The 18,577-nt window shown below is 41.1% G+C and overlaps 1 protein-coding gene across 6 annotated transcripts in view; it reads left to right on the top strand.

Moving 5' to 3' along the window:
* Positions 1–18,577, top strand: part of HMOX2 (heme oxygenase 2) — a 69,342-nt gene that overhangs the window by 9,864 nt on the left and 40,901 nt on the right. For 2 of the 6 annotated variants that reach the window (XM_081133034.1, XM_081133035.1), the window contains exon 1: positions 10,847–10,978. The exons of 1 other annotated variant lie outside the window; for it this stretch is intronic. The gene's annotated coding sequence lies outside the window, so the exon portion shown is untranslated. Of the gene's footprint in view, positions 1–10,453; positions 10,979–17,272; positions 17,318–18,577 lie in introns of those variants that run through there. 3 more of the 6 variants (XM_081133030.1, XM_081133031.1, XM_081133032.1) reach the window with 3 other exon arrangements.

Genomic DNA, 18,577 nt, shown 5'->3' on the forward strand with positions numbered 1-18,577 from the left:
TGTTCGGTTGGGCAAGCAAAAATTCAAAATGAGGGGGCTCATCTAAAATGGCAGCAGATTCCTTATCAGGGATAGGGAGAGGGTTTTTTTCTATTCAAGTATCCTGCTGGTTTATGGCATGCTCAATGTAGTAACTCCCCCTTCGCCATCTCGGCCTATGAGGGAGACTTTCCGGCACTCCCTGACAGTTTACAGTAACAAGGGGGCTGTTGGAAGTGGGCATATTGGCAGCCTACGCAAAGGTTTTATCCCTTGAAATCCCACCCACCCTGGGCTCCCTTGAGGCCTTAGTGAGTTAGCTGTTGACTAATGTATGCTCAGCTAGTGACTCAGCACTTTCTGTGGTAATTTTTATCTAACATCGAACTTCCTACAAAGCACCTGCCAGTTCACCCAGCCCAATGACATGAACTAATGATGATAACAGTTGGAGGAATTCTTTTCTGTGCTCCTGCTATGTATCAGATACAGGCTAAGTCCCACATTATCTCATTTGACTCCTTGAAGTAACATTTCCTTCAATCATTGCCACTCATTTTAATTGTGTGTGTATGTTTGGGGCGAGGGCAATACAGTGTATACTTCCCATTACTCCTTTGTTAAATTTGTTTTTTTTTTATTTGATTTTGAGAGCCAAGTAATGCATAATGCATTTATGTATTCTCATAAAATAATGTAAATGGTACTATAAATGAAAGTTCCACAGGACTCTTCTGAGGGATCAAAGACAGTTTTATTTCGATAGGTTTTGCAAATTAGAGGACATATCCTTTGGCATGAATCGAAGATACGCTCTAGGGTGGGAAAAATAAGGCAAGGGTTTTAAAGGCAAGAGTTTCAAGGAGTTGCTAATCAAAGGGATGGGAAACAACACTATAGACTTACATCATTCTTTTTATGATTGGTGGGGGCAACTGGATTTTTAGGGGTCTGCAGAGTTAATGGTCAGCAAGTGGGGTTGTGAGATAAAAACAAAGGGTAGTTTCAGTTGACTCATGGTCAGCACGTAGAGAGTCATGAGACATGATAAGCAGGGCAGGTCACAAGGCAGGGGCCGATGCCTAAGTATCCCTTGGAGTCTGCAAAATAAACTAGTAAAACAAGCTTTGTAGTGAAACAGACAATGGAAAGAATACAGTTCATCTGGTAGGCAGAGTCAGAGTTTAAACCGCAAAATGGCCTAGTTACTGGAACAGGGTCAGAGACCAAATTGCAGAAAGGTCCAGATATTCAATCACAAAATTATTAGAATCTTCATTACAGATAAAGCACAAGTGACCCTTGACCTCTTTCTATCATTCTAGTATGTAAACCTTTCCTACTTTTTGATGCATTTATATACCTAAACATGAACATGTAGGAAGAAAACATTTTATAGTTAAAATAATAAAAGGGACCATACTGAATATATTTTTCCCAAAAATTTTATTATGAAAATTTGTAAACATACAGAAAAGTTGAAAGAACTGTATAGTGAACACACATATGCTTACCACCTAGATTCTTCAATTCTTAACATTTTGCTATATTTGCTTTATCAGATATCTGTCCATCAGCTATCTTATTTTTTTATACATTTCAAGTAAGTTGCAGACATCAGTATTCTTCTCCCCATACACTTCAGCATACATATTATTTAGAGTTCAATATTTGTTGTTGTTTTTCAATATTTGTTTTTTAGGTTAAGTTTATTATATACTATAAATATATTTTCGTATTTTCCTACAACTTGCTTTTCCCCATCTACTAAATGTTCTCCCTCAGGGGGTGCATGCCCTTCCTTTTTTTTTTTTTAATATGTCTGTATAATCCTCACCCCAGGATATTCTTTTCCATTGCTTTTTCAGAGTGGAAGGGAGAGAGAGAGAGAAACATCGATGTGAGAGACACATTGATTGGTTGCCTCCCGCATGTGCCCCTACCAGGGCCCGGATCACGCCTGCAACCGAGGTATGTGCCCTCGGCTGGAATTGAACCAGGGACCCCTTCAGTCCGAGTGCCAATGCTCTAACCACTGAGTGAAACTGGCTAGGGCTGCCCTTCCTTTTTTAGTGGGGTACAACTATTGAATGAATGTGTCCCTGTCAATCCCTACATCATCCTCTTTTGATGGACCTAACGGTTATTTCAAAGTTTTTAACAAAATGGAGTTTCCTGGTATGTGTTGCAATGACCTTCCTGGTTTATGCCCTTTTGAGTTTTTGTGTTTTTTTAAATACGTCTTTATTGATTTCAGAGAGAGGAAGGGAGAGGGAGAGAGAGAGAAACATCAATGATGAGAGAGTCATTGACTGGCTGCCTCCTGCACGGCCCCCACTGGGGATGGAGGCCACAACCTGGGCATGTGCCCTAACCGGGAATCAAACTGCAATCTCCTTGATCATAGGTTGATGCTCAACCTCCGAGCCATGCCGGCCCGACCACTTTTCAGTTCTTGTGTTAGACAGAACAAAGGTCTCAAGGTCTGGGCAGTCCTAAATGTTATTTCTTGCTAAATGGTTTTTGTTTTTTAATTTGACAGAGAGGGAGAGAGAGAAACATCAATTTGTTGTTCCACTTATTTATGCATTCATTGGTTGCTTTTTTTAAAAATGTTTTTATAAAAATGTTTTTATTGATTTTTTTTTTTTTTTTTTAAGAGAAAGAAAGGGAGAGGAAGGGAGAGGGAGAGAGAGAAACGTCTATGTGAGAGAGAAACATCGATCGGCTGCCTTGTGCACTCCCCCTATTGAGGATCAAGTCAGCAACCCAGGCATGAACCCTGATTGAGAATCAAACAGGCAACCTCCTGGTGCATGGGACAACGTCCAACCAACCCACCCACACCAGCTGCACCATTGGTTGCTTCCTGTATGTGCCCTGAGTATATGCCCCGATGGGATCAAACCTGTAACCTTGGCGTATCAACTGAGCTACCTAGCCAGGGCTTTTTGCTAAATGTTAAAATGTAGTATAGTATTTTGTAGATGCAGCTGTAAACAGGATGAGCTGACAGGAACTCAGCCAGATGAAAGTAGCCAATTGCAAAGAAGAAATCAACACATAAGACAGCCAACCAAGCAACCAACAAAAAAACCTTCCAGGGAGGGAAATAAATACTTGGAAGTGAAAACAGTATTTATAATTCACAGTGAATGAATAGGGTACCCAGATATTTTCAGGCAATGGGGTAATATAAGTTGGCTTAACGTACTATAGAAGTGCCAGGTAATGCACTGAATATGTTCCCGTTGGCATTATTTCCCACATGGTTCCATTTCAAATTCAAACATGATTTTCTATGTAATCCTCTTTAACATACCTACATTGTTTTTTTCTTTGCCTATTATAGCACAGTAGTTATATTTCTATATAGCTGCTATTCACTACAATTTATATTTCGATCCCTTCAAACACAGGATGCCAATTATTCTTTTCACAGTTTTGGAGGTCTGTGAGCCTAATTTACCACTGTACTAAAAAGATTAAGATATATTTCTTTTTTGTTTGTCTGTGCTTTCTTTCAGTCTTGGCATCCATATCTAAAATCATACTGCATAGTCCAGGCGGTGTGGCTCAGCAGTTGAGCATTGTCCTATAATACAGGAGATCACGGTTTGATCTCCTGTTTGATCTCCGGGTTGCGGGCTTGATCCCCAGTAGGGGCCGTGCAGGAGGCAGCCAATCAATGACTCTCATCATTGATGTTTCTATCTCTCTCTCCCTCTCTCTTCCTTTCTCTGAAATCAATAAAAATATTAAAATAAATAAATAAATAAAAATAAAATCATACTGCATACAGTATAATTTTTATAAACATTTTAGTCAATATATGGTGAATATTTTTCATATCATCAAATGTTTTTCTACAACACTATAAAATCATTTAAAATAATGACATAGAATGATCAACATGTAAAATCCCATAATTCTCTCATTTGTTGAACATTTATAAACATTTTTATTTTAGATAATGTGATCAAAATCATTTAAAACTTAACAGTTTTATCAGTAAGACATGGTACCTGGTTATATATATCTTTTGAGAAGATTAAGTACAGCCATTATTATTTGAGGAAACCAGGCAGTGTGTTTTAGAGGATGAGCTCTTTTGTTCCTCACATTAACTCTATAAAATAGACGTTATGGTTTATAGTTGATACAGGGGACCACGGCTTATAGAAACGCAGTACTCTGCCCTGTGACACAAAGTTAATAGGTGGTGGAGTCAGCTACGTTACCCAGACATCTATGCTCTAACTTTACAATGGGGTGCTGATAATTTTCTCATTAATTTATTGGAGCTGTTTGTATATTAAGCAGTTTAATTCATTGTATATACTATTGTATCAACATAGTAATTTTTAAATTAAACTTTTTTTATTTTGAGATCATTGTAGACTCACATGACCTTGTAAGAAAGAACTTAGAGAGATCTCATATATCCTTTACCCAGTTTCCCCTAGGGGTAACAACTTGCAAGACTTCAGTAAAATATGACAACCATATTAACACTGATAGTCAAGATACAGAACGTTTCTATTACTATGAGAATTCCTCATGCTGCTTCTTAATAGCCACACACTTAGTGGGAGAAATAGGAAGAAGGACATCTACTCTATCTTCCAGGGCACAGATGTCTTTCAACTTTTCTTTTGAAAAAGGCTTTAACGTTGAGTCAAGTACCCCAAGAATAATTATTTTAAGGGAAATAGACTTAAATAATCTCTATAGAAAGCATAAGTTCTGCCACACTTAAACTGATCTTGAGGGCACCAGCCAGGAGTCCTGGTCAGAAGTCCTTCTCTGGCCCGGCCGGGTGTGGCTCAGCGGTTGAGCGTCGGCATAGGATCCAGGCGATCGGGGTTCGATTCCCAGTCAGGGCACATGCCCGGGTTGCGGGCTCAATCCCCAGTCAGGGGCGTGCAGGAGGCAGCCAATCAATGACTCTCTCATCACTGATGTTTCTATCTCTCTCCCTCTCTTTTCCTCTCTCTGAAATCAAGAAAGATATATTTTAAAAAAAAGAAAAGTCCTTCTCTGCATCTGTACATTAGAATGCAGGTTAATGTGCTGTTTGCCAGTGGGAGCTGGTGCAAGATGGTAATCAAATATTTTGTAGGTGTTGCTACAGTAAAAGAGCCACATGAGGGGAAACAAATATCCTACACTCTCAGGACTAAATTTGGAAAAGAATAGGGACATTTGTATGTATCATCTACCATTTAGGAGACAGCATTAAGTTACTTTTTATCTGTGAGCCTTGTTTTCCTCCTGTGTAAAATTGGAGTAGGATTTGTGAATATTGTTATAAAAATGGCAGTAATAGATTGATATTATTTACTGTGCACATGTAAATAATGTAGGTGGCAGATATTATTGTACTCACTTAGCAGACTGATAGATGAAATAAATTGAGGCATTAAGTGACTTTGTCTAACATTAAATAGATCCTAGTGATGGAAATAAAGAATAAATAAAAAAATTGCTGTCCTCAAGAGCCTTACTCTTGCTGCTTGAAAAGTGAAAAAGCATTTTGCTATGTGTATACATTAAATAAAATATATGACTCACTCACAGAAACCAGTGCATGAGGGGGTTATAAGAGTGTTTCCAGAGAAAGGCCAACAGGTATTTTTATATGATATAGACCTTATCACCAAGAATAAAGGATAGGAACTGAACCCATTCACCCACTCTATACCCACTGATTGTCTAGTACATGCCAGCAACTCAAATAAACTGTGTGCATATAGATAATCCTTCAAGGCTTAAGAAACAGCAAGTACAAAAGGCCTATTGTAGGGAAAGACCTCATGCATGGCATCTTCTGACCTCCGGAAGAATGGGCTCTAGGCCTGGAACACCTCCTTAACAGGAGAAAGAGACCTCCCAGCCTATGCTGGGCTTGTTGCCTGTGTGGGAATATTTTTTCCTGTTTCAGACTCAGTATGTATCCTTTGTTCTGATTAAGCCTATGTATGATACGATACCTGGACATCCCCACTGTTGTATCTGTCTCCTGTGGGGAGGGGACATGGTCCTTTGTTCTCTGACATAAAAGGGATGCATGCAGACCCATGACTCTGCATTGATTGCTGGGAGGACCTTCTGGCTACAGGGGACCATCACCCACTACTGAGCTGATCTTGCTCTATTTCTTTGTGTGAGTAAAAGGTGGTTTCATTCAGTGCTGGACTGTGTTGTATTTTCCTTGATTATTTCAATACTGAAATGCAGTGGGCAGAAGTGCTCAGATTCTTACTCTTGATAACAGGTAACAGATGCCACTTGCTTGACACCTATTCAGAAAAGAGAAAAGGACCTGCCAGTGTAGGTGGATTGCCATGTTCAATGGGGTAGGGGATGAATTTGGGGAGTTGGGCAGAGTTAATACGTAGGCTATGGTAGGACATGATAAAGAATTTGGACTTCGCTCAAATAATAATTTGTTGATCAATTACATTTGAGTGTCTTAAACAGGGGAATTACCTTATTTGATTGAACTCTGGATGATAGCCATTGGTTGTGTGTAGAAAAGGAGACAAAAGAGAAAGCAACATAAATAACTTAGGAGGCCATATATCAGCCACACAGTGAGTGTTAGCCTTTTCTATTGAGCGTAGAATATCAGAAGGAATTAGACCAATCTACTTACATGGGATGACTTATTATGTATAACAGTAAATTATAACTAACTTTTAATGAGCACTCACTTTGTGTTAAGCAATATTGTAAGCACCATACATATATTATCTTATTTAATCTAAATTCTCTCCAATGTACATGCTCTTATTACCCCATGTGATAGATGAGATATACAAGGCACAAAGAGATTATGCAATTGCTCAAGGTCACACAGCTAGTAAGTGGTGAAGCCAGGATTTAAACTAAAAAATACTGGCTCCAGAGCCTCTTCTCTTTATTAAGGCTGATGGTTGCCAATCATGGACATTTGTCATAAAAGAAGAAGTGTGATTCTAACATGAGAAGAAAACTGGTGCATGGTGACCTATAACTTTCTAACTCTGAGCCCCATATTTCTACATATAGATTTTTTTTTTTTAAATGGGCTGTTCAACTTGACAAAAAGACTCTGCTGAATTATTTACCTTGGGTAAGAATAACGACTTTTCTAAGTTAACAAACTTTAACGCTATTCCTTTTTGGGCTAATGTAAATAAATTTTATAAATTTTAAAAATATTTGATAAATAATCTTAGAATATGTAACTTATTTCTCATATTGCCACTCTGTCACCACAGTATTCTATACTTTTATTTTTTAATTTTATTGAAACAAAGTTGTTGAGAATGACAATAGAGCCAATGCTTGAGTAATGTTTTTTGCTCCAAATGCCTTCTCTTTGCCTAGACCAGTACAGTTTTTCATTGCCCATTTTCTCTGGTTCTTGGTAAAGATTGTATCACATGTCTCCTTAATAGCTGGTAGGGAAGCGAGGAACAAGGAGCTGTCAAGGTGTCACCGTCAGACCACCAACTCCGTTAGACATCCCTTCTAGTACATATGCTCCTCTAGAGAAATTAGACATTCCTATACAGTTAATTATTGCTCTTGGATCTTTTATAATTCTGTACTACTAATTTAGAGAATACCTCATACTTTAATTATATGTTCCTATGTTATGATTTTATTAATATTTGCATTGTAAACCTCAAAGAGTGAAAGACTATAGCTGCTTTTTTTTCCCTGGTTGTCCACAGCAACACAGTATTTACTGAGTAACATATTCAAAAGCCAATAATTAATGATTAACTAAGCAAATAAGTGATAAGACAGAATTTAGGCACCTGAGTGTCAGTGTGGGTAGGTAGTGTCAGAGAAATGACCTTGAGTGTTAAGTCTAGGACAGGGAACTATCTGTAACCAATTTAGGCAGGAAGATTAGGGGAGGCAACGTGAGACAAGGACCAGATGGATAATAATAGACACCCAACTATGTGATTTCAAGAGGATGTTTCTGGATATTATAAAGCCAAGAAGAGAGATGTAATTCAACAAAGAACCTTAACATATAGGAAGTTATTACTTAATTTGGGTAAAGCTATAACATAAAATTCCTACTATACTAAATAAAAACCAATTGTTTAGTATTCACAGATTAACATGTGCCTAGAATTTTGCTAAACTGAAAATTACACATACAAGATTTGTTTCTGGACTTCAGGAATGTCATAATCATACAGGAAAGATAGACATAACTATCAACATATGGGTCTGTAAATTCAGAGACTGGAGAGATTTAAATCCATGGGAATTTACCATGGTGACTTAGATTCAGTCTAAAGGTACACCAGAAAACCAATAGCCAACTTATTAAGGTAGAAAAAGTCCACAGTTACTTTGTCTGATACTATGTTTATATTATGAGAATTAATATTTAAGAGGTCAGAAACTGAGTGTTACAGTGAAATGTTAAGTTCAACAAATCTTTTCTAAATAGAAGGTGTGACTGAATAAATATTTACACATGAATTACTTCCTATAATTTGGAGTAATAATGATATTGTCATTGTATTTGCCCCAGCTATTAATTAACTGGAAAGAACCAAAGGGAGGACCAAAGATGCACAGCCAGTCAAGTCTGGGAGGAGGTCGTCGGCCAGAACAGGCATGGCCACTGTAAGGGCGCAAAATCTGCCATACATAGGCTCCCAAACAAAGGAGTCCCCCCTCTCTTGCCCTCTTGGCTCCCTTGCCTCTCTTGTGCTCTGGGCTCCTGGCTCTCTTGTTGCAGGGAGCGTGCTCCCCTGCATTCTCCACATCGCTCACAGCATGTGGACCCCACACACAGCAGACTGATGCACTGGAACTAGCCTGATGCTGCACTGGACCCAGCTCCACCATGGAACGGGAACTCTGGACACTGGCTTTCCTCTTAGCTTTGCTGAATCCCCAGCTGAACCTCTTCTAGGACTGGTTTAAGGGAAATGGGACTCTGCAACCCGAGAGGTGGAATTCCACACAAATAAAGCCTTTTACCATGTCTCATCCTCCTGTGGGGGCCTCCAGAAATGCTTATTCCAGTGGCACCCCAAAAGCCCCACTCCCACTAGCAACAGAGAAAGGCCATCTGCACAATTCTCTGATAACAACAGAACTTAATTTTCCTTTTCAGAACATCACAATTTTAAAGCAGAATATAAATGCTAATGTATTTAAGTTTACCTGTTAAAACTTTGTAACTTTTTGACTATTTTTACCATATTACAGCTACCATGCTATATATATCATTTATATACAAAAATTTTCATTACCACATACAATATAGTACACATATTATAAATATTTAAACTGAAGTTTACTTCTTACAAGGTATTTGTTTTCTTTCCTGTGCATTACTTTAAATCATAAAAATGACATGATTATAATATGTAAACTGCATTGTATCACGTAGCTTATGGGACTAATTCTTTAGGAATGCAATATAAATCAGATTTTTCTTGATAATAAAATACTATTAAGTTTGATATCAATTAAGGGTGTGAGGGAAAATAAATTACCTCACCTTATGTAGAGTATATCTATGTGGGAAGGAAAAGAGTCATTAGCCTTGAATTTGTCTGCTTTTGTGCTACTATATTCTCAGTGTCAGAATCTGCCTGATTTTGTGCTATGTTCCCATGACTGGGTATACTGTAGGTATTCAAATTATTATTTATTAAAAAAAATGTTTTTTAAATATATCTTTATTGATTTCAGAGAGGAAGGGAGAGGGAGAGATAGAGATAGAAACATCAGTGATGAGAGAGTCATTGATCGGCTGCCTCCCACAGTTTTATACCTTGTTTTATACATTACAATCAAAAGAGGAGAGGAAAGTGCGTTACATGAAATCCATTGGTGATAGATTGGGGGGGGGGCGGGATAGAGCAAAGTGGGGAAGGGGTGAACCTCTGGGATCGGATAAAAAGTAAAATGATAGACACACACTTCTTTTACTTAGGTGGGTGCAGGATAGTTAACAGTCAACAATTGACTCAATATAATGAGGGGATTTGTGGTCTCCGCCCCTTGAGGGGTCTGGAAAAAGAAAAATTACTTTGACATTCCAACAATATGTTATCATAGATGCAAAAAGGCAATAGGTTCAGTTAAGGTAAAGATTGACCTTTGTCTGGGAAGATACTGGCCTAGGACATGACTATCCACGATAAACTGATTTTTAGTTTAAAGTTTTAATTTCAGACCATCCTTTGAGGTTACTTTAGGTCTCTGAGCTTGCAAGTCCGCCACACAGGCCTTCCCTGAGCTAGTCAGGTTAGCATGTGGCCCCTTTTTGTCCACACACCAATGGATTTCATGTGACCTTTCTTAGGTCTTCTCCTTTGATTGTAATGCATAAATAAACTGCAAAGTTGCTATTTCCCATAGAATTATCTCTATCTTTTGAGATTTTGCTTCTAGGACTAGCCCCCAGTCCTTGGCTCTAATAAACTCAACTTTTCTTTAGGTTTGGAATTTATTTCGTGGACATCCAATAACTCCAACATACACGGCAAACTTCCCACACCTTTGCCAACAGTGGCCATTGTCAGCCAGTCATTTAATCTGCAGACAGCCCAGCCCAGCCCAGCCCAACCCAATGGTTAAGGAAGTGACTGGAGGCCAGTATGGCTGCAAGAGAAAGGGCAAATGGAGCCTAGCGCGAGATGAGCCTGAAGAGGTGGTGACATCGGGCAAGAAAAGCGTATAGCCCAGAGGCGGCCTCACACACACCTGCTCTTATTAGCGCCAGCTTTCATTCACAAGCACCCCAACTTCTTGCGCAGACCTGGGTATCAAGAGAGCAGCCTAGGGCGCGCCGCAGAGGCGTGTCCTCCGCAGGCCCCGCCCCTCGCGGCGTGCGCACGTCCGGCAGCCCTCGCGCTCGCTGTCTCGACTCCGGTGGCGGCGGCGACTGAGGGAGTTCCTGACGGACGCGCGGAGGCTGCTGCGGACAGACAGACCGACGGACGGCCAAGCGGATCCGAGGCTGGTGAGTGGCCCGCACCTCCCCGGACTTCCTCCGGGTTCCTCGGCGGGCCTTGACCGGCCCCCGGTCTTCGGGAGCTGGGCTCTGCCTGCCACGGCCCGCTGCGTCCCCGGCCTGAGGAAAGCCCGGCGGGGACGACGGTAGCGGGGTGAGCGGGGAGGTGGCTGGGCGTGGGGGGACCCCTGCTTCGTGGACAACGTTTCCGAGGGCTTGCCAGCCTTAGCGGCCAGTTTGCGTTGGGCCGGGTTGGGTCCTCCCCTCCTGGCGTCGCGAGGTCGCCGGGTGAGGTGACCCCGGGGTCGCCGCTGGGGAACTTGGCGTTTCCGGCGGGGGTTTCGGGCCCGCGGGGACCCGGACCTCCGCCAGCGTGGGAGATGGGTGCCTTGCGTGGCTGCTGGTGGTGGGCCGTGGCTCTGCCCTTACTCCATCTGACTCACCTTAGACCGAAGGGCCCTTTGAGTCAATGTTATGACTCCGTGAGTGACCTGCGGCCTCCAAGGTGCCGAGCGCCAAATTGGGAGGGATCAGCGCCCGGGGCGGCCGGTTAGTTTGGGCTGGCAGTTTACCTGTCACCTCATAAACACAGTGCTCTAGATGTATAAATTGCCCTGTAAGACTTGCCAGGATCGCCCTGCACAGTCTTTGCACAAGGCCTGTCATGCCATTTAAATTGGTTTGCTGAACCGGTTTTTGTGGCCTGTGGCTGTCGTCCTTATTGTGTTATGTTTATGGTTCTATGAACCAGAAAATAAACATCAGATAGGTCAGAAAGCCCTCTCATTCTCAGCCACTTCCAAAACCCTATGAGTTGATAGTCTTCTCACTTGTAAATGGGGTTAGTGATGAGACGGGGGTTAAGGAATTGACTTGCATCCCACAACCAAGAAGATGGCACATGGTCTATCGACTGCCTCCAGATTCCATGCTCTTTCCTAAACAGAGTTGTAGAGATTGGAAATGGCTTATTTGAACTGTCTTCCCCACTCCCTGAACTGTGCTCCCAAGTAGAAGGAAACAGGAGTTTACAGGTTTTGTGTATTTGAATTGCTGGTATGACATTAACCAGTGCGTTTTGAGTTAAATTTTAACTCCCATATTAAAATTTTTAGTTTTTCTTCTGCGAGGAGGGGGATAATGCACATTAGTAAATCTGTGCTTTATTCTTTAGTTTTTTTTAAGAAACATTACAAGACAAAACATCACAAGCTTACCAGGAGCTCACAGTTTAATAGGGCATTTACAATTTTACTTGGTGGAATTGGAAAAAGTTTTCAAATACTGTGTTTAAACCAGGACACTGGTGAGGGTGTGGAAATTTGAGGAGCCTTGGAAACACACACTCTCATTGAGTGACCTCATCTAACTGGGGATTTGAAGAGGAAACTCTGTGATTCCCCCATTTTCTGACTTGATTTGCTTTTTAGTTTTCCTTGGGCCAGTGAAGTGAGATGCTGTGAGTCTTAGAGTCCAGAGTTTGAGCTACTTTAGAAATGCCAATGAAAAGATGAGTTACAGAAAGTAAAGTATTCATTGCATTTAGGTCACTCCTCATCAAGAATGTTGAAAAGCAAAACTGGACAGCTGGGGTCTTTGGGCTACCTTGATTTTTTTATTGTTTTTTTTTAAAAGCTGACTCTTTTCAGAGTTCAGTTGGGCTCTGATCAGGATTGCACTAAAAACTGGAACGTGACTCCGCCAGGAAACTGGAATTGTATATTTCAATGTAAAACTTCAAAATTTAGCTTGGAACTCCTTGGCGAGAAAAGAGGTGAAAAACTATAAATTACCTCTTGGTACATTATTGGCTATAGTTAAGCAAAAAGTTATAAATAGACATTTAATGCAGCAATTTTCAACTGGCTTGCCGCAGTAATTTTTTAAACATGAAATATCAGCCAGGGGCACTGACCTCTTTTCCCTTAGATTGTCAAATAAAAAAATGACAACAGCCAACACAACAATAGCCATCCAGTGTGAATGAATCAAAATTATACCTATTTTTGTCAGATCAGCAAAAAATATGTATTTTTGGTGTGCCCCAGAATTTTAGTAATTAGTTTATGTGTGCTATGAGATGAAAAAGGTTGAAAATTGCTGATTCAATGCAACTTTTTTTCTGTTAGTGGTCAGTAGGAGAATTAAAAGATCTGGGTTACATCTCCTTTTGTGTTCAACACAATGAATTTTGTCTGCTTTTATATTATATCTTTAGCACTGTTGTCTGTATTGCACAATTAGTATTTCTACTATGGTACATGTTGTTGTGTTCTCTCTCTCTCTCTCTCTCTCTCTCTCTCTCTGAAAGCTACTTGAAGCTACAAGGTCTTAGGCCTCATCGTATTCACAGAGCCCATGAATAATATAAATGTTTGTTGACGATAATATGGCATGTCACATGCCCAAGTGTAGCCATCCCCCTTCCTTGGACACTGGATCTGCTGTCAGTTCTCTCTTTGACAAGACCACTACAGGCTGCTTCACTCAGAGGAACTGTTAATCACCTAGAACTACTTCCAGGACAGTCTGGAGGAGGGCAGGCAGGTGAAGGGAAAGAATCAGTAAGCAAAACTGAGTGTTGCTTGGGAGAGGGTTTTATCCCTGGTTGGGATGAGTATGAGAGGCAACCGATTGATGTTTCTCTTTCACATCGATGCCTCTCTCTGTCTCTGTCTCCCTCTCTCTTTCCCCCACCCCCACCCCACTTCCTTTCTCTCTTACAAAAAAAAAAAAAAAATCAAGCCCAGCCGGGCGTGGCTCAGCAGTTGAGCGTCAACCTAGGATCCAGGCGATTGGGGTTCGATTCCCGGTCAGGGCACATGCCCTGGTTGCGGGCCTGATCCCCAGTTGGGGGCGTGCAGGAGGCAGCCGATCAACGACTCTCTCATCATTGATGTTTCTATCTCTCTCTCCCCCTCTCCTTTCCCCTCTCTGAAATCAATGAAGATATATTTTAAAAAAATAAAAAATAAATCAGTAAAACATCCTCAGGTGAGGCTTTTAAAAAAAGTGGGATGGCTAGCTGTTTTCTTGCCCTTTGCATTTGGCTTTTCCAGGGCATACATCCAGATTTCAAAGTTAATTTGCAAGTGCAAATGCCTAAAGGTAGAGGGACAAAGAAGCAGTGATATCTCCCCATTTGGCAAGCATGTATTGCCTCTGTGGTGTGCAGAATATTGGCACTAGGGGTGTGTGCATAAACAACAATAAACCCAGCATAGTCCTTGTTTACTAGGAGTTGGCAGTCACCTTGGGGACACGAAACAGTAAAATCACTTTGTAAGGTTTATGATTCTCGTTCTGACACTCAGTATTTTGGAAGGTCAGAAAAGTGAAGAGCTGAGAAATGGAAGACAGGAGAACTTGAACTGAACCCACTGGGGTTAGGTAAAAGAATAGGAAGAGAAAAGAAGGAACAAGTCCAAAGAAAGGGGATACCTCTCTTTAGCAAGCACTCAGGATCTTACTGAAAACATTACCCACAAAGAGAATGTCTTTCATAAAGAGATATTATAGAATAGGGATTCTTAACCTGAATTCTGGGTCCATGGGTGAGTTGTAGGCACCTATGGTTGCTCTGGAATGGCATAGGCAACATATATATATACTTTAAAAATATGTCTTTATTTATTTCAGAGAGAGGAAGGGAGAGGGAGAGAGAGATAGAAACATCAATGATGAGAGTCATTGATTGGCTGCCTCCTGCACACCCCCTACTGGAGATCGAGCCCTCAACCCAGGCATGTGTCCTGACCTGGAATTGAACAGCGCGATCTCCTGGATCCTAGGTTGATGCTCAACTGTTGAGCCATGCCGGCTGGGCGGCAACATATTTTTTATATGTGATTGTCCTGGAGAGAGAGTCTGAAGCCTTCATGTGATTCTCAAAGGAGTCTGCAGTTAAAAAAAGGGTAATGAGCCCAACCTGGCATGGCTCAGCGGTTGAGCATCGACCTAGGATTCAGGCAGTTGGGGTTTGATTCCTGGTCAGGGCACATGCCCGGGTTGCGGGCTCGATCCCCAGTCGGGGGCGTGCAAGAGGCAGCCAATCAATGACTCTCTCATCATTGATGTTTCTATCTCTCCCTCTCCTTTCCTCTCTCTGAAATCAATAAAGATATATTTAAAAAAAAAAAGGTTAATGATTATTCTATTCTGGCAAATACCCTTCCACTCCATCTTCAGAAATACACTTCTCTGAATTTGCACTTTCAGATGAGGAGGTATTTGGGTGGAAGATGAGAGACAGAAACCCTAGGATTCCTTTGTAAACAAACAGCCTTTCACCAAACACCAACTGTCATGAGAAATGCATAAGTGCTTGTACAAAGGACAGCATGTTCCCTCATACACATAGTGTTCTAATCTGGTCTCCAGTAACAGGGCAACTAAACACCCTCTGACTAGTGTAGGTGAGGCTCCAGGTATGTCCTCAGAGATCTTACAGTCAGTTGTGGCTGATACAGAGTCAGAGCTAAGTAGAAGTGTTGGGAGTTGGGTGAGTTGAAGACACAGAAACCACAGGCTTTTTGGAAGGTCAGGATGTGTTTCAAGAAGCTGCTGGGCCTGGCTGGGCGTGGCTCAGTGGTTGAGCATCGACCTAGGATCCAGGAGATCGGGGTTTGATTCCCGGTCAGGGCACATGCCCAGGTTGCGGGCTCGATCAATGACTCTGTCGTCGTTGATGTTTCTATTTCTCTCTCTCCCTCTCCTTTCCTCTCTCTGAAATCAATAAAGATATATATATATTTTAAAAGTTTCATTAAAAAAAAAAGAAGCTGCTGGAGTCTTGGAAGCAAGGTGTGAAAGAGCATATGGAGCCTTGGCCCAGTAGCCAGAAAACCCTGGGCAGGTCTGGGAACAGTGGCTAATTCCAGGACTAGCTTCCCTCTGCTGCTTTGAACATAGCGGTCTAAGAGACTATCCTAGAGCTGTGGTCACTTAGCACATGTACAGGAAGTGGAAGCTGTTTCAAAGCTAGTGTCCTGCCTCCCCTAGACCATAGCCATCAAACTAGGCCGAGCTCAGAGTTCCTTATCGTGCTGGAGGAGCTGAACTCCTCAGTCCCCAGCCCTCCCTTACCACTCAATATGGATGCTCCACTCACTGCAGTTGCTTTATGTGTTGGCCTTCTGTGTAGGGTTTGGTTGAACATTCCAGAGCCCTGGAGCACATGATTTTCTGCCTTTCTTGGCCTATAAGCTGTTCGACTGTTCCCCTCCCTGTCTTGTCTATCTTTCCCCCGCCAAAGTTATTCATTCATTACTGCCTAATCATGTCCTTAGTCGACAATAGATGTTGATGTTCTGGATATTTGAATTTCTTCTCGATAATGATTAATTGAGACAATGATGTTTGACCAGTTCTGTGGACCTCTTGGGAATTATGAGCACCCACGTCATGTATCTTTAATTCATGTAGTTTTGTGGGGGCTGCCTCAAGGAATAGGATGTTGTTCACCTTTACAGTGTCAGACTGCTGTTTTTTTTGTTTTTTGTTTCTTTTCAGTAAATTGTGATCACTGTAGCATTTTGTTTTTTCCCTTGAGATAACGATATTTAATGATTTGGTGTATTTCCTGCCAAATGTGCTTAGAGATAGGATGTGGGCTTGTTACGAGGTTGTACAGCTATTGCCTTCTTCTGGTTGACCCCTTACCTAGAGTAGTAACAAACAAGAGAACTGCCACTGTGAATTCCTTCTCTAAAGCCAACTGGGGGAATAAAGGTTTTTCAGAGGCACCCCCAACTGGGGATCGAGCCCACAACCTGGACATGTGCCCTGACCGGGAATCGAACCTTGATCTCCTGGATCCTAGGTCAATGCTCAACTGCTGAGCCATGCCCGGCCAGGCAGCAGCAATTTTTGTACTGAAAATGCTGCTCAAAAATGCTTACTCACTAGTCATTTTTCTTATTTCTGGGATTAATTTTTAACTGTCTTCTTTGTTATCTGTGCTTTGAGTATATCTTGATTTTGAGAATACCTTGCATTCTGGAAATTATTTAGTCACTCAGCAAACCCTGATTAGCTGGGTGCCCTGTGTTGGGCAGTAGGAGACAAAGATAAATCAGCTGTAATCTGGAAAATAGACATGTAAACAAATAACAGGACACAAGTGCTATAATAGATCATAAAAGTCTTTCTTAGATTAAACTCTAATTAGCCTCTCAGGGCTAGGAAGCCAAACCGCATAGTTGCCATTAGCATTTGCCTGCAATACCTATCAATTTGGGTGAATTCCTCTGATTCTTGAGGTTCCCCAAAACGTCTTGAGGTTCTTTCTTTTCCTTCTCCCAGGAAAGCAACCTTCATTCCTTACCTGGAAAGACTGCTGAGAACCATGTAAGTACCAGGCTGTTTTTCCAAGGGGCTTTTATTGACCTCCAGAGTCAATCTTAATTCCTTAGAGTCTTCTGGTAACATCCAGAGTCTATGCACGGTTCTTGCATATATGGTATTATAGTCAAAGCCTTGTCAAGAGTTTTCAATTGTGTCCTGTTATGAAAAGAACATTTTTTTCTTGAATTTATGCACATATATTGCCATGAAAATAATAATACTCATTAACAGTTTCAAAGTCTGACAAGATCAATTAGAGAAAAAACAAGTGCCTCAATACTGCTTACAGAGGTGTAAATAAGGAAAATTCCTTATATCTGGAAAAGAAAAGATTTTAAATATAAGCAATATTTAAAATAAAAAGTTATAAAGTTGTAACCTCCTTTATCAGTTCATTCAGTCCTGTGTAATTCAACTTACTCTGCTTGAATCTAGTTTTCCATTAGTTCTTTCCACTTTGCCTGATAACTGAGGGTGGTAGGGTCAGTCATAATTCCAAAAAGTTTGCAAGGCTGTCCATTAAGTTTCATATAATTTGCTCAGTGAACTGGATGCCCCAATTGCTAGAGATTTTGGAAGGCATACCCCAAGTGGGAAATACATTGTCTAACAATTTCTTTGTCAATGTGAGGGCATCAGCCTATGGCAGAGAACAGCTTCAACTCATCCAGGAAAACATACACACGAGAACATAATGATAACCCATACTAAGTGGGAGTTGAGTGAAGTCCAGCTTAAATGTGCTATGGCGGATGAAGGAATGCAAAAACTGAAAAACGGAGCCAGGAAGAAGAACCAAGCAGCCATCTTGGGTTTCTCATTGCCCTGACTATTCATTTAATTTATAGCCATTGTTCTCTCATCTTAATTTCTCTGATTCAGGGGTAGATTATTGCCATGTTACAAGGACATTAGGATAGCAAAAGTCTGCAGTGAGGGTTCATTTTTGCAAAAACAGAATGAACATCACTATTGAGTGCCATAATCTGATACTCAGGTTCAGATGTTTTAAGTGTGTCCCTCAATTTTGATATCAGATATCTTATGTCAGGACATCTCTGATTTCTACAATTTCGCATATATTTCTGGAACATTTATAGCATATATTAATAAAACAACATATCTTAAAAATTTTTTTAAAAAATGTTTTTATGGATGTCAGAAAGAGGAAGGGAGAGGGAGAGAGAGAGAGAAACATCAATGATGAGAGTCATTGATTGGCTGCCTCTTGCATGTCCTCTACCGGGGATTGAGCCCACAACC

Source organism: Miniopterus schreibersii (genome assembly GCF_964146895.1).
Source record: "Miniopterus schreibersii genome assembly, chromosome: 3".
NCBI lineage: Eukaryota > Metazoa > Chordata > Mammalia > Chiroptera > Miniopteridae > Miniopterus > Miniopterus schreibersii.